Source organism: Narcine bancroftii, chromosome 3 (genome assembly GCF_036971445.1).
Source record: "Narcine bancroftii isolate sNarBan1 chromosome 3, sNarBan1.hap1, whole genome shotgun sequence".
NCBI classification, from domain to species: Eukaryota; Metazoa; Chordata; class Chondrichthyes; order Torpediniformes; family Narcinidae; genus Narcine; species Narcine bancroftii.
Window position 1 is genome coordinate 150,667,077 of NC_091471.1, and position 23,362 is coordinate 150,690,438.

Consider the following 23,362-nt stretch of genomic DNA (forward strand, 5'->3'; position numbering starts at 1 on the left):
CTCTGCTTCCCTTATGATCCTCAGTTCATCCAATTGCAGCTCAAGCTCCCTAACACGGTCACTCATTATATGCAATTGGATGCACCTTTTGCAGGTGTAGTCATCAGGAACAGCTGAAGTCTCTGACTTCCCACATCCCACAACTGGAGCACTTAACTACCCCAACTGACTCCATTTCCTCCTTTCTTACTATAATACCCTTTACTAATAAGCTCCTCCTTAACCCCTGCTCACTGAAGTCCCTCGAACCAAAGTCCCCACTCCTTCACTGGGCCACTCACTCACTGCACCGCTCCTCACTGGCTGCTCCCTCCTTTTCTACTCCTTTTATTTGCCCCTTACCAATTAACCCCAATTAACTCCCGGCTCCTCCTCCTCCTCTCACCTGACACCAGACATTGACTCACTGTCTCCTCCGACCCTGAGTCTGACCTGACTTATTGCGAACTTTATCGGGAACCACCTGTTCACATGCATGCCACTGAATTCCTAGGAAGATAACTGCCTGGGACGGGCCCTGTACCTTGGTGGGGTTAATGGCCCAACCTCTTTGCATCAGGGTATCTTGGACACTCTTCATACCTTCCTGTACCATCTCTTCCATGGCCCCTTGGATCATCACATCATCAATATAATGGTGAATTGAGAGGGAAGGCAATACTGACACCGTCTCCAAATCACGGGCAATTAGGCTGTGGCAAATAGTGGGAGAGTGTACATAGCCCTGAGGGAGGCGGGTGAAGGTATACTGGCGCCCCTTCCAGGTAAAGGCGAACTGATCCTGTGAGACCTCGTCTATAAGAATACTGAAGAAGGCGTAAGTGAGATCAATGACAGCATACCATGTTCCTGAGTTCCCTGTAGCAATGTTTGCAATAAAGGTAACAATGTCCGGAACTGCCGAAGCAAGTGGTGGGGCATGTTTGTTCAAAAAATGATAGTCAACTGTCATTCTCCAGGAGCCATCCGGCTTCTGGACTGGCCAAATAGGGCTATTAAAGGGCGCCGTTGCGGGCCTCACTACCCCTTCTTCTTGCAGAGCATCGATGGTGGCAGTAATCTCTTCCTGCCCCCCAGGGAGGCAATATTGTGGAATGCACACTGGTTTTGGGGGAGGGAGGCACCATCACAGGATCCCACTTAACCCGACCCACCACTAATCTTTTAGTAATATTCCAATTTTCAAATGCAAATCCACCTTGGCTAGTATTAAGGGCCCATCCGGCCAACATATTAATATCCAGGATACACTCGTCAGTGGCAGCCACCAGGGCATGTAACCATATAGGGGAAGGGCCATCACCCACCGTGGCGTGGACTTTTATTTCCTTCGCCAGGGTGATCGCTCCTCCCATCCCCTCTATTCGAAATGTTGGTCCAGTCCAGAGGTCAGGGTTACCCGGAATCACCGAGTCCTCCGCACCGGTATCGACCAAGGCCAAATATTGGCGGTCATTACCCCCACCCCAGTGGACTGTTAACTGTATGTAGGGCCATGGGTCCCCATGTATCTGCCATATCTCAATGGAGTAGACACGGGGGCCCTGCCCACACCCTCATGCTTTAGTGGGGTTCGGGGGCTTCCAGGCCCACATGCCACTATTATCCATTAGAGCCTTGTTAACCATTTGTTATACCTCATCACGGATAACTGGAGCAAGATAAGCTGGCTCGATGGGAGCAGCAGTGGGAGCAGAAGGCACAGCTGGGCCAGGAGGACTCAACAGCTGGGGAAGATGTTCCTCTGCCTTCCTCTTATAAAGGGCATAAAGGACCGCAGTAGATTTCCCATCAATATCACTTTTAGGTACACCTAACTTTAACAAGGTTAGAAAAAGGTCCTTTCTTGTCGGTCCGTTACTAGCAGCAGCCCCTCTCTTTTCATCCTGCTTGTCTGATTTAACCTGGGTTTTACGTGACTGGATTTTACCTCCCAACTCTAATTCACGAAGCCCAGATAAGGCATGCACCGCCTCAGACACAGGGTGCCCAATTAGTGGACTAGTTACGGACAGAACCAGTTCCCGTGCAGTGGGTTGGGCAGAACGAACCAATCTGGTATGCATTCCGGCTGTGAATATCTCTTCATCAGGGCTCCCCCCATGTACCCACAGTCTCAAACACCCTGCATAAAAGGCAGAGGCCAGGGTCTGCTGACGAATTACTGCTATACCCTCCTCTGGGGTGCCCCAATTGTTCTGTAAATGTAAATCCAAAACTACTGGTGATGGGTATACTCGTAGCAGGGCAACCCCTAGAGTGGCAAATAAGTAATCCACCTCTCTTCCTCTACCCTGCAGCTCAGCAGTGACCCGGATATCAGTAGTCAATGTTCCTAATCCCAACAATTCCTCTGGGGTTAAATATACATTACCCCCTCCTTGCTCCCAAACACGCAGGAGCCAGGCTGCCAGAGTTTCTCCTGCCTTTTGCCTAAATCGATCTCCAATAGCAGCCACCTCTTTTATAGAGAAGTAATGGATCATTGACGGCTCTTGACCTCTGCTCCCACTTTAGCCCACAGGGTCCTTTGCCCAGTGGACGGGATGAGGCCTAGGCCTTCCCATAGAGGGGGTGGGCCATTGAGCATAAGCAGGGGTTCAGGTATTTTCCCCTGGGTCCTCTTGGGAGATCGGGGTATCTATCCCTTCAATCTCTTCCCTTACATCATCCCCCCTTTCGTCTGTTTGGGAAGTCTGCTGCCTTATGGGGCGGACGTGAACAGCGGGTGGAGAGGGCAGTATGTTAGGCACATGCTGAGGAGTATCTGCATTATTACCATGGTCATCATTCCAGATATCAATTAAATCAAATCGTCGCCATTCCTTATCATGGCATGAATACGATGTGGATTGGGTTCTACTCCATGCCTTTCTTTATCTGCACAGAGCTGCTGCCGGAGTTTAATATTATGGCAGATCGTTTGGACATGCTTATCTTCCCATTCTTTGGCTCGGTCCTGACTGGTGCAAACAATCTCACTCATCATGGAACAGCATTGTCGCAGGGCTTCTAGCTCCTCCTCTAGTTGCTCTCTCTTACGCTGAGATTCTACTTCTCGTTGAACTGATTCTGCTTCACGCTGAACAGAGTGGCATAAGGCTGTGGCCAGCAGCCAAAAACCGTCCGTCAGCATCTCCTTTTTAACAGGAAATTTACTTTCTTGAAGGAGAGTGGCAACCCGCTCTCCCAGAGGCACACTTGATGGATCTAACTTCTCATCCCAACTGAGGGGTGGTCCCAACAAAGACAGGGTATTGGCCAACATGCCAAACCCATCGTCTTTGCAAGTCCATCCTGGAATCAAGAACTGCTCAGGGCTCACCTCCTTCTTTCGGCGAAACATCTTGAGACCAATCCTGCTGGACTACGCCAATTGTCTTGGGTAAACTTGTACCTCTCATTTTTTTTCGTTTTAGATTGGTCACAGTGTTCAAGCTACCGAAAGAAAATAGACACACACCGAGAGCAGTTCAGTTTATACAAGTCTTTATTACTAAATCTAAAGCTGAATTCAAGCCCTTCCCAATTATACTTATCAATACCTGGACTGGTCCCAACTGCCAAAGCGAGGCGACGACTGCACACTTGTAGTAGGTTGTCTGGGCGCCGGTAGCTGTTTCTCCACCTCCCCGGACCGGGATGTCGGTTTGAAATCTTGAAGTTCTTCTTGCTGAGAGATGTTGCCACCACTTGGAGAGTCTCAAACTTCAGCAGTGGGACCATGGCTTATATTACTCAAAAGTTGTTTACTTCAGATCTTATCTCTTTGAACAAATGATTTAATTATCATCAAGGTCTCCTGACAGTCTGTGACCAACAAAAGACAACTGCATCTCTGGGCCTCATGGTGGAAGTTGGATAATGTCTACTGATTCATATGTATCCCTGGGCCCCATGGTGGAATTTAGATTATATCTTCTGATGCAACTGCATTCCTTCTTGCATCAGCTGGTCTAAATCCTCCATTACAGAGCCAAAGTCTAGTCTGTTCATATTTGTGCATATGAATGCTTGTCCTGCATACAGAATGTATTATTTGTATGTATTTGTGTTATTTCTGGTTTTATGACTGTATGTTTTGTATCGAGGACTGAAGAATGCTGTTTTGACAGGTTGTATTTGTACAATCAGATGACAATAAACTTGACTTGACTAGAGCAGTGGGCTAAGCATGAATCCTTGTGGTGTGCCTGTGTTGATCATCAGTGAAGAAGAGACATTGTTTATGATTCATAGTGATTCTGGTCTTTTGATGAGGTAGTCAAGGATACAGTTGCAGGGAGGGGTGCAGATGCTCACATTTTGGAGCTTGTTGACCAGCACTGATGGTGTGATGGTTAGCAAAAGTCAATGAAGTGTCGTCTGAAGTACACATTGCAGTAGTCTAGGTGATCCAGAATTGACTGGAGAGCGATTGTGCTGGTAGGCAAATTTCAATGGGTCCAGATCTTTACTTACCGTAAATATTCGAGCATAATAAAAAAAAAATTCCCCCTTTTTCCCCTCAAAAATTGGGGGGGTGGGGTCACATTATACATGAGAGTAAAATTTTAATTCTTTGTTTCTGCAACTCGCAGTGCAACTCGGGCAGTTGGGCGGGAGAGTGGTAGTCGGCAGGGCGACTCAGGAAGCCGAGCAGGTGGGCGAGCGGTAGTCAGCAGCGTGGCTCAGGCAGATTGGCGGGTGAGCGGTAGTTGCCAGCACAACTTAGGTTGCCGGGCGGGTGGGCAGGCAAGGGGTAGTCGGCAGTGTGACTCAGGTGCGTGAGAGGCGGGGGTCTTCATGAGAGATAGCAGTGTTACTCTGGTGGGCGGGTGGGTGAGCAGTAGATGCCAGCGTGACTCACAAGGGTGAGGGTAGTGGGGTCATGAGAGATGGCAGCGTGACTCTGGTGGGTAGGCGAGCAGCCGGAGAGACGGCCATGCGACTCAGGGGGGTGAGGGGAGGGGGGGGTCATATTATACACCAGGGTAAAATTTTTCCCCCTTTTTTCCCTCAAAAATAGGGTGGGGGGGGGGTCGCATTATACATGGAATGCATTTTACACAAATATTTACGGGGTAGGGGGAGGTAATTGCAAGTTAATTCTGGCCATGACCAACCTCTCAAAGCATTTTATCACAGAAGGTATGAGTGGTACTGGGCAATCTCGTCAGGAACTGTGAGAGCAGGACTGAGTGTGAGAGGCAGAGTGTGGGTTAAAAGCAGCAGGAGAGGTAGGTACTCATTTAGATTTTTCCATTAGCCAATTTACTTTTGCCCATAAAAAGAGGGGAAGCTCAAGTAGAGCAGCCAGTGTATGAGTGGTACAGTGCAGGATATCGACTTTAAAGCTTTGGTTTGAGAGGCCCAGTGTAGGAGAGAGATTTTGAAGCTTTATTTCGAGAGGCCTAGTGGAGGAATTGGACTTGGGGGTTTTAGTTAATGAGGCTTCAGTGAGTGGAGGCTGAGGAGAAGGAGCAGCAGTTGAGGCAAGGTAAGGACCGATTTTTAATTGACAGAAACAATGGCAGCCAAGGCAGGGACATGCTCCTCTTGCAGAATGTGTATTGTGAAGGAACCCAAGTGTCACTAAAGTCTTCATCTGCAGTTCCTGACAAACTGTGTTAGGGTATAGAAGCTGGAGTTGGATGAACTCCAGATCAATCGGCAGGCAGAGGAGGTGATAGACAGGAGTTACTGGGATGTGGTCACACCAAGGAGGCAAGAGGAAGGCAGCTAGATAAGAGTCAGGAAAGGGAAAGGGGGCAGGCAAGCAGTGCAGGGCACATCTGTTGCTATTCTCTTCAGCAACAAATATATCCCTTTGGATACTACTGAGAGGGATAATAACAGGGTGCTTGATCATCAGGGGAACAGATATCAAATTCTGGCTCCTCAAAAGAGACTCTAGGATGGTATGTTGCCTTCTGGGTGATCAGATCCAGGATGTCTGTGAGCGAGTGCAGAATATTCTAAAGGGGGAGGATGATAAGCCAGAGGTCAAGGTATATATTGGGACCAATGATATAGGCAGGAGTGGGGTAGAGGTCCTGAAAGTAAGCTTGGGAAATATTGAAGAGGCTGAAGAGCAGGACCTCAAAGGCGGAGATCTCTGGATTACTCCCAGTGCCACAAACTAGGGAAAGTCAGAACAGGAAGATAGTGCAGACAAATGTGTGGCTGAAGAGATGGTGCAGATGTACGGTTTCAAGTTCTTGGATCACTGGAACCTTTTTTGGTGAAAGGGACAGGTTGCACCTGAACTGGAGGGGAACCGTTTTACTAGAAAGGAAGATTGCTAGGGCTGTTGTGGGGGTTTAAACTAGATTTTCAGATGGGTGAGAATCAACACGAAGAAGCAGAGGAAGAGATAGTCAGCGCACAAGTAGAGATAGCTGGTAGGGAATTTGCGTGGAAGGACAGGGCACAAATAAATGTTGTGTAACAAATAAAAGGCTAAAGGTTTGTATTTAAATGCATACAGCATAAGAAATAAAGTGGATAACCTTGTAATATGGCTACCCATAGACAGATTGTTGTGGCCATGACAGAGTTATGCCTGAAAGATGGATGTCATTCGGAGCTGAATGTACAAAGATACACAGTATCTCAAAGGATTGGCATGTAAGCATAAGGGGAAGCATGATTCTGTTGATAAGGAACAACATAAATCATTGCAAAGAGGTGAATAGGATCAAAAGATAGAGAATCATTGTGAGTTGAGTTAAGAAATGGCAAGGCTAAATAGACGGTGTTGCCAGTTATATTCAGACCTCTAAACAGTAGGAAGGACAACAAATTACAACATCTCAATAAAAAGATGTGTCAGAAGGGCAATGTAGTCATGGGAGAATTTACATGCAAGTAGATTGGGAAAACCAGTTTGGGACTGGATGTCAAGAGATAGATTTTGTAGGAAGCCTACACGATGACTTTTTAGAGCACCTTGTTGATTAGCCCACGAGGGGATTGGCTGTACTGGATTGGGTGTTGTGTGTTATGCATCAGAGGTGATTAGAGAGCTTAAAGTAAAGAAACCATGAGGGGGCTGTGATCACAATATGATTGACTTCAATTGAGATTCAATAAGAAGAAACTCAGGTCAGATGTGTCATTATTTGGTGGAGTAAACAGAATTACAGTGGCATGAGAGAGGAACTGGTCAAAGTAAATTGAAAGGGGGCACTAGTAGGGAAGACGGCAGAACAGCAATGGATGGAATTTCTGCCAGAAATGGAGAAGGTGTAAGATAAATACATATCACAAAGGAGGAAATATTTGAATGAAAATATGGCACAACTGTGGCTGACAAGAGAGGTCAATGCCAATATGAAAGAAAAAGAGAGGGCATAAAAGGAAGCAAAGTTAGTGGGAAGAGAGAGGATTGTGAATTTGTTAAAAACTTACAGAAGGCATCTAAAACTCTTAAAAGAAGGGAAAAAATGATGTATGAAAGTAGGCTATCATATATTATCAATAATACAAAAAGCTTAAAGTATTTAGAACTATAGAACATTACAGCACAGAAACAGGCCCTTTGGCCCTTCTAGACCTTGAAGGTGGCTAGTGTAGAAATTATAGGAGCTCTGGAAGGAGTATTCAAAATACCCTCAGCCATGGGTGTGGTGCCAGAGGATTAGATGGTAACTTATGTTATTTCATTGCTTAAAAAAGTCTCCAAAAGTAACAATGGAAATTATAGGCTGGTGAGTTTGATGTCAGCAGAAAGTAAATTATTGGAAGGTGTTCTAAGAGATCGGATATGCAACTATTTGGATAGCCATGGATTGATTAGGGATAGTCAAAATGGCTGTGCTTTGTAGGTCGTGTTTAACCAATCTTATTGAGCCTGTTGAGGAGGTTACCAGGAAAATTGAAGAAAAGGCTGTGGATGTTGTCTACATGGACTTTAGTAAGACCTTTGACAAGCTCCCACATGGGAGGTTAGTCACGAAGGTTCAGATTAGATATTCATGGCGAAGTAATGAACTGGATTCAACAATGCTGGATGGAGGAAGTCAGAGAGTAATGGTGGATGATTGCTTTTTTGACTGGAGGCCTTTGACTAGTGGTGTGCTACAGAGATCAGTGCTGGGACCATTGTTGTTTGTCATCTAAATCAATGATCTGGATGATAATGTGATAAATTGGATCAGCAAATTTGCAGATAACACTAAGATTGGAGGCGTTGCATACAGCAGGCAAGGTTTTCAAAGCTTCCAGAGAGATCTGTACCAGCTAGAACAATCGGCTGAAAAATGACAGGTGAAATTTAATACATACAAGTGTGAGGTGCTGCATTTTAGAAGGACAAACCAAGAAAGGACATACAGTAAATAGTAGGGCACTGTGAAGTATGGTAGAACAGAGGGATCTGGGAATTTAGATACGTAATTCCCTGAAAATGACTTCACAGATAGATAGGGTTGTAAAGGGAGCTTTTGGAATTTTGACCTTCATAAATTAAAGAATTGAGTATAGGAGGTCGGAGGTTATGGAAAATTTGTACGAGATTGGTGAAACCAACTTTGGAGTACTGTGTGCAGTTTTGGTCACCTAACTACAGGAAATATATCAATAAGCTAGAAAAAGTGGAAATTTGATACAGGTACATGTATTTAAAATTATGAGGGGGATAAACAGAGTATAGGTGAGATACAAACCAGGGGAGATGGTATGAAGAGGGAAAGGTGTAGGGAATGTGGTGAAACCACTTGTGTATGTAAACACTTTGACCTTATATGTTTGACCCTGCTCTCACTGGCCAGCTCATGATCCCTCACCTTTATTCCCCATAAAGGCTGTCATGCCACAACCCTGACCCCAGTTCAATCCCAGGTCAGTGTGAGCGGCAACTCAAGAGATGCTGTCCATCTCTAGCTAACAAAAGCCTTCAGTTCCTGTACTTCAGTCTTTTGGTTAATTGATCGTGCATCAAGAAACATGAAGGGTAACTCCTACACACAGAATGGTTGGAGTGTGGAACGAGCTGCCAGTTGAAGTAGTGAATGTGGGCTCAATTTTAACATGCAAGAAGTATTTGGATATGGATGGGAGAGATATGGAGGGCTATGAACTGGGTGCAGGTCAGTGTAGGTGCAAAAAAAAATAGTCCAACACAAACTCGAAGGGCTGAATGGGTCTATTTCAATGCTGTTCTATTGTTCTACGATTGCATCCTCAGGTGCTGAAAGAAGTAGTGGTAGAGATTGTGGAGGCTTTGGTAATGATCTTTCAGGGAACAATAGATTCTGGTATAGTCCTGGACAATTGGAAAATTGCAAATATCACCCCACTATTCAAGAGGAAAGGGCAGTAGCAGAAAGGAAATTATAGGCCAGTTAACCTGACATCAGTGGTTGGAAATATGTTGGAGTTGATTGTAAAGGATGAGGTTATAGATTACTTGGAGGCACTTGACAGGATTGGCCAAAGGATTGGTTTCCTTAAGGGAAAATCTTGCTTGACAAACCTCTTGGAATTTGAGGGAATGACAAACATGCTGGTTAAGGGACATACAGGTAATGTGACTATTTGGATTTTCAGAACGCATTTGATAAGGTGCCACATACAAGGCCACTTAACAACATAAGAGCTCATGGTATAACTGGAAACATAGTAGCATTGGCAGGAAGCAGAGAGTTTAAATAGAAAAAAATTATTGTCTGGTTGGCTGCCAGTTTCTAGTCTTTTTAGAAAGGGGACTTTGTTTTGCCTGCTTCTTTTTATGTTTTATATTAATGATTTGGATTATGGAATGAATGGCTTTGTGGCCAAGTTTGCAGAAGATATGAAGGTAGATGGAGGAACAGTTAGTGTCGAAACATGGAATCTGCAGATGAATTTAGACCGATTAGGAGAATGGGAAGAAAAGTGGCAAATAATAAATAATGTTGGATCGTGTTCAGACATGCAATTGGTAGAAAAAAAATAAATGAGCAGAATATTTTTTAAATAGGGAGAAAATTGAAAATTCTCAGATGCACTAAGACCTGGGAGTTATTATGCAGGATAGTCTGAAGGTGAACTTGCATGTTGAGATGGCAGTGAAGAAGGCAAATGCAATGTTGGCATTCATTTCAAGAGGAATAGAATATAAGAGCAGAGATGTGATGTTGAGACTTTAGAAGGCACTGGTGAGATCCCACAAAAAGTATTGTGAGCAGTTTTGTTTTCCTCATTGGAGAAAATTATGTTCTGACTTTGGATAGGGTTCAGAAGAGGTTCGCAAAGACGATTCAAGGAATCGTATGAAGAGGTTTTGACTGTATTCATCTGACTTTAGGGGAATGAGGTGGGTGGGGGGGGGGGAATCTCATTTAAACATTTTGAATGTTGAAAGGAGTGGACCAAGTTAACATAGAAAGATTATTTCATATGTTGGGAGAGTTGAGGACAAGAGGCCACAATTTCAGGATTGAAGGGCATCCCCTTAGAACAGAGGGTGATAAATCCTTGGAATTTGTTGCCACAGGTTGTTGTGAAGGCCAGGTCATTGGGTATATTTAAGACAGAAATTGATAGGTTCTTGATTAGCCAGGGCCTCAAAGTTTATGGTGAGAAGGCCAGGCAGTAAGGCTGAGTTGGGGAATGGATCAGCTCACAATTAAATTGTAGGGTAGACTCAATGGGTTGAACAGCCTATTTCTGCTCCTATATCGTATGGTGTTATAGTAATTGAGGCAGCTTGCCCTGCTCTTCTTGATCAATGGGATTACCGATATCCCTTATAAGCAGGTAGGAACCTCAAACTGCAGCAATGAGAGACTGAAAATATCTGTGATCACTCTGACTAGTTGGTTGGCACAGATTTTAAGTACATACCAGATACGCCATCAAGGCCTAATGTCTTGCAAAGATTTACCCTCTCAAGGATATTTTGACATTTGTCTCAGAGACAGATATCACAGGGTTGTCAGCTTCTGCAGGGAGCCTCATAGGTGAATTTGAGTTCCCCTTCTCAAAGTGAGCACAAAAGATGTTCATTTCATCAGATAATGAAGCATCACTGCCATTTATGGTGTTCAGCCTTGCCTTACAGGATGTAATGGCCTGCAATCCTTGCAAATATCTGCCTCTTTCTATTTTCCCTCAGAATTGACCCTTTGCTGCTGTGATGGCCTTCCACAGATTGAGCCTGGACTTGCCTTAGAGATCTGAAGTACTGAACTTAAGCACCATTGATCTCACTCTCAGCAGTTTGCAAGTCTTTTGATTCATCCATGGGTTCAGGTTTAATTTAATTCTAATGAAAAATGGGCTTTCAGACTTTTGGAATAACTTCAACTGACTAACTTTTGGATTAGACCCACTGATGAACTTTTGTGAACAATGAAGATAACATTCTAACCATTTTTACAATTCATCTATACATACTTAGAACTTCTCTGAGCTTTTGACTGGAATGTACCATTTTAATTTCTAAATCAATCACTTATATATTGTGCTATCAGACCTATGTGCATGGTTATTTAGTTTCCACAGAATTAATTATTTCCTTGGTTTGAGTTTGATTATTTTATCACTTTTTTGGATATATCCCAGAGTCTTATCTAACATTTGTTCTGTCCTCATATCAGTGATCACCCCCTATTCACCATTTAACCTTACCTGACCTTTTGACTAATGTTTCTTGCCTAAAATCATTAACGTCCATATGTTACTGAAACCTTGAGGAGTTACATCACTTCTGGTCTATGGGCCGATGCAGTACACACACTTTCAATTGTTCATAAATGTCAGCAAGATACAGAGTTGTAAAATCAGAATTATTACATTAACAAAGAAGATCCAGAGGTAACAAATAATTAACAGACTACAGCTAATCTGTTTTATTACAAACTCATGTTCATTAGGAATGAATATCTTATCATCTGGATTCTCTGCCTTTCATTATTCAACTCTGCTACAATTTTTCTGAGCTAAATTGCTTTGTAACAAGGCAATGCCGATTTGGATTATTATGCATGAATTTGGATTGTAAGATATAACTCTGTTGATATGAAGTACAAATGTGACTACATTTTTCAACATTTTTAAGCAATTACATATTTATTTAACAAACCAATGATATTAATTAACATATTTTAACATCAAACTGATGATGGATCCACTTTGCAAGACATTGCTTTATGCTCAAAAGAAGCTTATACAGTCATGTGCCACATGATGTCCATTCAGCAACATCCAACCACATATACCACATAAGGTAATAGAGTTCACGTTTTTCCAGGGTTTAGTGTGTATAAGATGTTTGAAATGCTTTTCATATTTTCCAACTAATTTTTGTGTTTGTGTGTGTGTAATTTTTAACATTGATTTCTATTAACCAGTCTATTTCTGTGGAAGATTTTTATCGGTATTTTTTTCATTAAAATGTCGAAACATTTTGAATAATTTGGCACCAACTCTGGATGTAATCTGGCAATTTTCAAATTAGAATTATTTTTGTGTAGCAGAAACATTAATATATTTTGCATTGACTGCATTTTATTTAGGATTTAATAACAAATTCCTTAATGAGATATGCATTGCTTTTCCATTTAAATTTGCTGAAATTAATCTTGCATTGATCATTTGGATGATTTTTCAGGTTATTTCCATTAACTCATTTAAAACAAGTGAACAATAACAATGAAATACTGCATTGCGAATTACATTTATATTTAATAAAATGTAATGAGTTGCACAATTAGATATTGCTATAGAAAGTATTTTGCCTTACAATTGTGTAAATAATTTAGCCTATTTTTTGAGACAGAATCATAGCATAGCAACAGGCCATTCAGCCTAAAATCCTTGGTGACCCACGGTTCTTGTTCAAGTTATAATTCTGCGATAGGTCAATCACTTTTTTGATAGTAATTTCCACAAACTCATTTTGTTATGTTATTAACAAATTGGTATTACTTTTGGAATGCATTTTATATCAGCTATACAGTATCTCATATAGCTTTGCTAAGAATATAATATGGTGTTCACAAAAAATCTATATAACACCCAATTAGAACATATCGTGGACGTTCAGTGACACATGGCTGTATTTCATAATACTAATTTTTTGTAGAAAAATATTAACAAAGTCAGCCTTAACCCAATGAAGTATCAATAGCCTCAATGAAACAACGTTCATGGTTCTTTACAATTTAAGATGTCTGTAAACCTTTATTGGGCATTTTAGAATGAACTCATTGCATTTAGAGATCCCTTTCAATGCAGTCGCACAAAACCAATGATCTCTGTCATGTATGAACAGAATCTCACAGCATGTCTCTTGAATTTATTGGATTACAGAATTCTTTCTGAGGTAAGTTAAGTTCAAATGAAGGTGTATAAAGTATAATACTAGAGTAGAGGTTTCAAAGTATTTTTTTTTTAAATGGCATTCGTCTTAGTGGCCATGAAATGGCTGGATAATGGTTACTGTAAAGGGAAATATGTCCAGCCAAAAACTGATTTTGATTTCTAACTGAAGTCCAAAGTGACCCAACAGTATCATTCTTGACAGCAATGCTCAGATTCCCTGAATGAACACAATTATGCAGAGACAGTGTTACGAGTCCAGAAAACCCCAAAACCCAGCAGCAATAGATATTCACCAAGGGCTTTGACCAGGCTGAACTAAGCACTCACAACCAGTCTTCCAAATGGTGTTTTCCACAAGCTTGCCAGTTTGTCCTTTTCCAGTCCCAGTTGCTGCTGCTGCTGACTGGAAATCTGTAGAACTGATCTGTGTGTGTGTCTCTCTCTCTCTCATACTCCGAGAGAAAGCCTGTTTGACTCTCTCTGGTGCAAAACCACATGATCCTCTTAGAACAGCAAGTTCCACTACAGACAATCTGCAGCTCCAACAAGCTTTTTCGTCTGTTGCCATTTTGTAAACAACAATCCATAAGTGAAGTCTCTTCGGCACTCTCCAAAGCTTCTGCAAAGACTGTTGGCCCCAATGTGTCTAACATGGGGCAGAGATCCAGTATTTTAAATAAGATCTGTTTTAAAGTGTTTGTGTGTGACCTACACTAACAAACCCTGCCCCAATTTATCTCCCAAAAACATATCTATATTCTGTTCAACAGCAGTAATTTAATCTACCACAATGAGACACTATACATTTCAAATTAAACTTTTTGGACCAAAGATATTTGACGACATGTAAGATGCATCACACTAAGAAATATTCAAGCTTGGATATATAAAGTGCAATTAAAACAACATCCTTGTTTTACCAGATGTAACTATTTGAATAGATGCCAAACATTGTTATCTGTATACTCCATAACAATGCTCCAATCAAGTACTTGTACAATCACATGATAATAAACTTGACATCATTCAATACCAAAATCTCATGCAGACAGTGGCATCTTACCAGTCATGTTAGACACAACAAATCAGGGCTCTCCAGTTCATGGTGCAAAATGTGTATTCCAACTTAACGCACATACAAACAATAAATATTCACAGTATATACACACAGATATAGATATAGAAATAAATAATAAATATTAGTGTCATGGAGAGTTGTTTTATCAGTCATTCAGCAGTCTCACTGCCTGTGGGAAGAAGCTGTTCCTCAGCCTGGTAGTTTGGGCTCTGATACTTCTGCATCTTTTGCCCGACGTGAGTAGCTTGAAGATGCTATGTGTGGGGTGGTAAGAATCCACCTGATTTTGCGAGCCCTCTTTGAGCAACAGTACATCTCATCATTGGAGGCAGGGGATGTGGAGGATGACCCCAGTAATCCTCTAGGCCAGTTTTATGGAGCTTTGGATTTTCCTTTTATCGAATGCTCAACATAGTGATTTTCAAACTGCCTCTCTAAACTCACGTTCCACCTTAAGCAATCCCGATGCCATAGGTGCTCTAAGATTAACAAGGGATTGCTTAAGGTGGTATGTAAATGGGAAGAAAAAAATTAAAAACCACTGTTTTAGTTGTACCTAATTGACTCATTATGTGCACGGTTTCATAACTCCAAAGGAAATGGGCTCTGTCATGATAATGAATATGTATGAAATGTACCGGAAGTCACGTGGCATGAGAGAGAGATAAGAGCACTAGCAGGAGAACAAAGGAAACTGGAAAATAAAAAGACCCTGAGAAGTTTACCTGATAAAACTTGTGTTTAATGTTTTATTAACTTCACATTTCGGGCCACAAATGTGACATTGGCGACGATGATGAAAGAAGCTTGAAGAAAATTAAAGACTAAACAAGATTACAGAGGATTACAGAGAATTTCAAGGTGATAAGAATTTTCTCTTTGACTCAGTACTTTTGGGGCTGGAATATTTCCTCATGGCTGGGGCAGACAGTGACTTTCTAACACATAGTGGAATTGCTCATTTTGACCCAACGGGTGATGCAAGCACTGTAAGTGTGAAGTGGAAGGCATGGCTGGAAGAATTTAAATCCTACGCCGACAGTCGTGGCCTATTTCTAGATACCGGTACAGTTGAACAAAAAGCGCAGAGAAGGGCGTTACTTCTTTTCACCGCTGGACCCGCAGTTCGGGAAACATTTAAGACACTTTTGAATACTGAAAGAAAGGATGAGTACCGGAAAGCGGTAGATGCATTAAATGCACACTATGTAGTGACACCGAATGCTACATTTCAACGCCATTTGTTTCAGAGAACGAGACAAGAAGATGGCCAGACAATTGCTCAGTACGTGACAAGACTACGCCAACTAGCTGTTGGATGCAATTACATGCCAGCTGATTTGGACAACCAATTATTGGATCAAGTCGTACAGCACTGCAGATCAGATAAACTCAGAAGACGTCTACTGGAAAGAGGGAGTGAGTTGGAACTCACTGATGCTTTAGCCATTGCTGCTGCATTAGAGGCTGTTGAAGGGCAATTTCATACCATGACCCTGAAAGACAACTCAAACCAGCAAATTAAGAGGCTCTCACATCGCCATAACCAGCCTAGATATACATCGACACATGACGTGGAGTGTTATCGATGTGGAAACCGAGGTCACTTTGGAAAAGACCCATATTGCCTGGCCAAAGGCAAAGTTTGCAGAAAGTGTGGAGGTAAAGACCACTTTGCAAAGAAGTGCAAAAGCAAGTCCAATGCAGACCAGAAGAGGAAGAGTACAACTTCCAAAGGCAAAGCCTGGGGGAAAGGAAAGTATCCTGGAAAGAAAGATACCATTCACCAGATAGACGGTGACGATGATGATACCCAGGAGGAACAGAGTTGTTACCAATTTACGTTGAATGAAGTACATCATGAGAAGGTCCCAGTGATCATTGGTGGAGTGACAGTGCAGGTCATTGTAGACTCAGGCAGTGACAGTAATGTGATTGATCGACATTTATGGGAGAAGTTGAAAAGGAAAAAGATCATCTGTAACTCAAAGAAGTGTTCCAAGAAACTGTATCCATACACAGCAACCAAGCCATTACAGACCATTGGATGTTATACTGCAACTGTTGAAGCTGGAGATAAGTACACCGAAGCAGAGTTTATGCTCATAGAAGAGAGGGGAGAACCATTGCTGAGTAGAAGCACAGCGCAAGACCTGGCAATACTTCATATTGGAGCTTGTGTCAATTCAATTCAGTCATACGAGGATATGAAGCAAGAATTCCCCGCAGTCTTTCAAGCAGTAGGAAAGCTGAAAGGTCGACAATTGAAGCTAGCGGTAGATGAAACGGTCAAACCCAAGGCACAACCAATGCGCCGAACTCCGTTTGGACTTCGTGGGAAAGTCGAAGGCAAAATTAAAGAATTGATCGAACAAGACATTATTGAACCGGTGGAACATTCGACACAATGGGTCAGTCCCGTAGTGATTGTGCCCAAACCAAAGGGTGACATAAGACTATGTGTTGACATGAGAATGACCAATGAAGCTATAATTAGAGAACGACACCCTATACCAACAGTGGAGGAAATACTTCAAGAACTAACTACCAGCAAGGTATTCTCAAAAATTGATCTGAAATGGGGCTATCATCAATTAGAGCTGGATCCAGGTTCCCGAGATGTAACTACATTTGTGACTCACTTTGGATTGTATCGTTACAAGAGACTATCATTTGGAATTAATGCAGCTTCGGAGATCTACGAGTATGAAATCCATCGAGTGATTCAAGGCATTCCAGGAGTTGCCAACATTTCTGACGACATCATAGTCCATGCACCAACGAAGGAAGAGCATGACCAATGGTTGAGGCGTGTACTATCTAGACTACAGGAGGCAGGCCTTACCGTGAATGGAAACAAGTGCCAGTTCGGTGTGTCAGAAATGGACTTCATGGGACACAGACTTACACGGAAAGGACTAAATCCTGCAGAGGCCAAGGTGAAAGCTATTGCAGAAGCACGAGCACCTCAGAACGCAACAGAGGTGAGGAGTTTCCTGGGATTGGTCAATTTTTGTGCAAAGTTCATTCCTAATTTCGCTACAGTGGCAGAACCTCTAAGGAAACTAACCAGGAAAGGTGTATCATTTCATTTTGGATCTGAGCAGAAGAAAGCGTTCACAGTGCTGAAGCAAAGCCTGACAGATGCAAAAACTTTTGGATATTACGATCCGGCGGCATCAACCAAAGTCATAGCGGATGCCAGCCCGGTTGGTTTAGGAGCCGTGTTGGTCCAGATGCATGATGGAGGACCAAGAATCATTGCCTATGCCAGCAGATCGTTATCAGATGTGGAGAGAAGATACTCTCAGACAGAGAAAGAAGCACTCGGACTTGTATGGGCCTGTGAGAGATTCCATGCATATTTATACGGCATTGAATTTGAACTCATCACAGATCATAAGCCATTAGAGGTGATCTATGCACCTAGATCCAAACCATGTGCCAGAATAGAGAGATGGGTACTCAGACTACAACCCTACAAATATAAAGTAATCCACATTGCAGGGAAAACCAACATTGCAGATCCGCTGTCCAGATTGGTGAAGGATGGAGGTCCACATTCCAAGTCAGAATTGGGAACAGAAACAGAGAGCTTTGTACGCTTCGTAGCTATTCAGGCTACACCGAAAGCTGTGACTACGAAGGAGGTCGAGAGAGAATCCGAACGTGATCCAGAACTCAGGGAAGTAAGAGAATGCATACAGAGTGGACAATGGGTCAAGTGTACTCACAAGGCTTACATTCCCATTAGAGATGAACTTTGTTGCATCGGGCAGTGTGTATTAAGAGGTTGCAGATTGGTGATACCGCAAAGATTGAGACCGAAGATCGTATCCTTAGCTCATGAAGGCCACCTAGGTATTGTTGGTACCAAGCAAAACCTCAGGACCAAGGTATGGTGGCCAGGTTGTGATAAAGACGCAGAGAAATTTGTTAAAACTTGTCACGGATGTCAAATCACCAGTAGGAGTAATCCGCCAGAACCGATCCGGAGTACGCAACTCCCGACAGGACCATAGATCGACGTAGCTGTTGATTTTCTTGGACCTTTACCGACGGGTGAATCAATTATGGTAGTGATAGATTAATACAGCAGATACTATGAGTACGTGGTGTTGAAGTCCACAGCCACTGAAAAAACAATACAAGCATTAGCAGAGATATTCGCAAGATATGGATTACCTGTTACATTATACTCTGACAATGGTCCATAATTCATTTCAGAGACATTTGCGGAATACATGAGGACCACAGGTATCCACCATCATAAAGTAACTCCGAAATGGCCGCAAGCCAATGGAGAAGTAGAGAGACAAAATCAGTCCATTGAAAAACGATTGAGGATTGCACACGCTGAAGGACAAAATTGGCGAGAAGCATTGCTATCTTATGTGGCTGTCTATCGAGCAATGCCTCATGCAACCACTGGAAAAAGTCCTACAGAAGCATTTTTTGGGAGAAAAATCCACACAAAAATGCCAGAAATAAAGGAAATCCAAGACGACCAGGAGATGAGGGACCATGATGCTGAAAAGAAAGGTGCAACAAAGCTGTACACAGATTTGAAATGTGGAGCCAAGTACTCAGACATCATGCCAGGAGATAATGTTCTAGTGAGGCATGAAACTGGTGGTAAGCTAGACACACCTTATTACCATCAACCCTATACTGTGTCGTATCCAAAAGTGGCAGTATGGTGACAGTCAAGTCTCCAACTGGAGTCCTGTATAAGAGAAATGTATCAGGTGTAAAATGGTACCAGTCCAGAGATACATCGAGCAAAGAGGTTGAAAGGCCAATACGAGATGCTGAAATTGAGAGACCTGATGATGTTCCAGAGGCAGTTACCAGCACTCCTGATGAAGTGACTAGAGCGCCAGAAACACCCGAAGCCGTGGCGAGCAGTATTTTCGACGCTGAGAGTGAACAACCGAGAAGCGACGACAATATCGCAGGCAGGCCAAAACGAAACCGGAAAGTGCCCAAACGATACGAAGACTTTGTGCCATAGTTTTAATAAGAACTTTGGGACAGTATTTTAATCTTATATCATAAAGTGCATGTATGAGTGCTGTAGGAAGTAAATTTTATGTAGTTGAGTTATAGTATTACCATTAATTACGATGTTGGTAGGTTTCCGAGGGATATTGGTAAGTGAAGGTAAAGTTTATTTCTGATTAAAGGAGGGATGTCATGATAATGAAGATGTATGAGATGTACCGGAAGTCACGTGGTATGAGAGAGAGATAAGAGCACAAGCAGGAGAACAAAGGAAACTGGAAAATAAAAAGACCCTGAGAAGTTTACCTGATTAAACTTGTGTTTAATGTTTTATTAACTTCACATTTCGGGCCACAAGTTTGACAGGCCCATGACAAATTTTCTCTAGCAAAATTTTTCAGTAATAATTGGGATGAGAGCAGTGGTTCAGAACCTTCCCTTCCCACTCACATACCACCTTAAGTAATCCCTTACTTATCACAGAACACTTATGGCATAGGTATTGCTTAAGGTGGAATGTGTGTTTATGGGGGAAGTTTGAAAGCCACTGCTCTACATCAACTGTTGCACAGTGTGATGCAGCCAGTCAGGATGCTTTTGATAAAGCTTCTATAGAATATTGAGAGAATGGTGGCCATTAGCCTTTCCTGCCTCAGCCTGCTAATGAAGTGCAGTTGTGGCTGTGACTTCCTGAGAAGTAAGAAGATGTAGTGTTATGTCATGTCTCTGGGAGGTGGAATCTGATGTGTTTCATCACCTGATGCACTTAGCATTTCATAATGGTGAAGGTCAAGTGCCACTGGGCAGTAGTCATTGAGTCTATCGGTTTCACCGTCTTTGGTACTGGGATAATGGTAGCCACTTTGAAAACTATGGGGGATATTGGACTTCTGCCGTGACGTGTTGATGATCTCTGTAAATATCTTCATGTTTTTGTAAGCACCAAAGAACAGCAGCCACGCAAATCTTTCTGATTCAGATGTAGCCTCAGGCTATCCATTTTACTCTGTTGCAATTTTACATTGAGAATATGATCATCAGGAGTAAAAGGGTCTGAATGAGTTTACTTTGTCTAACCTCAAAGCCAGCCCGGTTGCCATACTTCTGTATTTTTGTTCCTGTAAATCCAGGCATATTTCCTGCATGCCTCAAAATAGACTGGACAATGAAGATTATGCTTGCTGAACCCTTTGGGGTGTATTTTATGGATTTTGGGCAACTGATCAAAAAAAAACCTTAAAATCTACTTATCATGTACTATTTATTTAAATATTACTGATTTTTTTTGCAATATCCTACATATTTTAAGTCTACTTCATGCAAATAAAGCAATGAAGTGCAACATGTCATCAAAAATTCATTTTCTGCATTGGCACTTGGACTTGTTCCCTGCTGACAGCGATCATGCTGAAAGGTTTCACCAGGACATTGCGACCATGGAAAAGCTGGATCAGGGCAACTGAAATCCATCAGTGCTAACTGACTATTATTTTGTTGACTATTTTAAATCATTAGCTATATATCAATACAAGCATTATATAATTAAATTAAAAAACCCAACCTCCCTTGCCCACCCCACTAACACCCTCCCTCCTCCCCTACCCACCTACAGAGAAGGAGATCAACACTAAGAATAATCATAATGAACCTTTTAACTGTGGACACCGAGACATCCACTGGAGTGGATTGAAAGATTAAATTTTAATACCAAAGTTTTTAAATATGGGCTCCATATTTTTACCCCCAAAAAAGATATTTATCCCTCAAATAAAACATTATCTTTTCTAAAGGAATACAGGATTTCATTTCAGCATATGCCATCTTTTCATTCCTGAAACTAGATTAGATTTCCAAGTAATAGCCAATTTTTTTTTTTTTTTTAGAAACAGCCAAAGCCAAACATAAAAATTCGATTTGGTCCAGAGTCAATCTCAACCCTCAAGCAATCGATTTAATATCCCCTAATAAAAATAACATTGGATCAAATGTTAAAATTACTTTTAATACTCGCTCCAAAACCAATTTAACTTGTAACCAAAAATTCTTAACCTCAGAACAAATCCGAGTGAAAAACATATCTATTTCTTGTCCACATCTAAAATATAAATCTAAAGCATTTAATTTGAATGTCTTTAATTTTTGAGGAATGATGTAAAAAAATTATATTGTACCAGTCTATATCTTACATTTATAACTTTAGTCATATTATCTTTACACAAATTTATCCAAGCAGTTTCATCTATCTTTCTATTTAAATCAAGTTCACATTTCATTCTTGATTTATTAACATTCAATTTAGGCATTTTATTTTGTAATAACTTATACATCTCAGAGATAAATTTATTTGATTCTTCCTTAGTAAGAGTTCTAACTGACTATTGTTGGACACTGACAAGAGGCATCAGATGATGAGTACAAATGAAAATCAGAGGCAAAACATTGTGTTAGTCGACACAAGCATAATATGTCAACATTGTTATGTAATTAAACATAATATGTCAACATCGTTATGTAATTAAACATAATATGTCAGCATCATTATGTAATTGAACATTATGTGATTAAATATGCTACATTCGACATTCTACATTCAATAAAACTTCTGACATGATATAGCAAATCTGAAATTATCTTTGTGTTCAGCTTAAAGTTGTCCATCACAAATTCAAACTTTTTTTTTCAGGAAACAAACTTTTTGAAAAAAATTGCTGTCCAGTGATACAGTGATACAGTATTGTGCATAATAAGTGACTAATATAATGATGGGGTGTCCCAATTTATGTCACCATCTATTTCCTTCTGTAAAGCCAGGCAGAAAGTATCTACTGAAAAGATGATGTCCTTTTACTTTTTTTTTAAGTTGTTCAGTTCACTGAACTTTTAAAGTTGAATGGCTAATTATTATCCAATATCTTAGTGAAAGGGAGATCCTAAAACATTATTTCTGAAGTGTTGGTTAGTGAAACCATTCTATGAAAATGCTTCACTTGATTGGAGAGCCAAATTCCAGACGGGATGCTTCCAATTGAGGCAGTACATAGAAGTGATCTGATTCCAGCACAGACACACCATAAGCTGTGGGATTCAATTGAAAGAGGACACGATGAAGCAACTAAGCCTCTGGATTTCCAGGCAAGGAACTTGTCTAAAGAATGAATTCTACAGGGGTGGAGTGTTTAAAGACTATATAGAATTGGCTATGGCTGATAAACCAGATCAGGTGAAATTAAAACAATATCTTCTTAAAAATATGTTCACGTGCTCATCCACTAGTGAGTTTACACAAATTGTACCCATTTTGGGGGTTTTGAGGGAGCTCACCAACATTTCTTTTGCATAGAAGTACTTTTCATATGCACATTTATGAATAGTTGATTATATTATTCCCTTGAATTTCTGAAGGAAATGACCAATTTACATGAGTTTATCCAAAAATTGTTTCCACTTATCTCAGTAAACAGCATCAGAAAGCAGCTTCTAGATAAATCAAGGAAATTATTTTTATATTATTATGATCTTAAAGCTGCCTGATCTTGGCAGTTCAAGAAGGAATTTACATTTTCATGTTGCTGAGTTTGGAGAGCAGTCATAGAGACAAGAACAAGAGCATTGAAACAAACTCTTCCACCCACTGTGCCTATCCTGACTATAACACTTATCTCTATTATTCACACTTGGCTTCAATTAGCACTTTCACTCTGTGTTCTGGTTTCCCGGGCCTAAAATCAAGCTTATATATGCTGTGTCCTGGTTTTCTCCTCATCCACATACTATAATTGTTGGCTACTAGCATCAAACCACATGAAGCAGAGTGCAAGTAAAACATTAGTTTTAATAGTCTGGCATACAGCTAGGCTTTGTGGCCTTGGTCTTACCTCTGTACAAGCCTAGGCCAGAATGAGGGGGAAGGGATTCCCCCCGGGCTTATATGACATCATGCATGACATACCACCACATTCACCCCCCCCTTAAAAAATTGGGACTGACCCT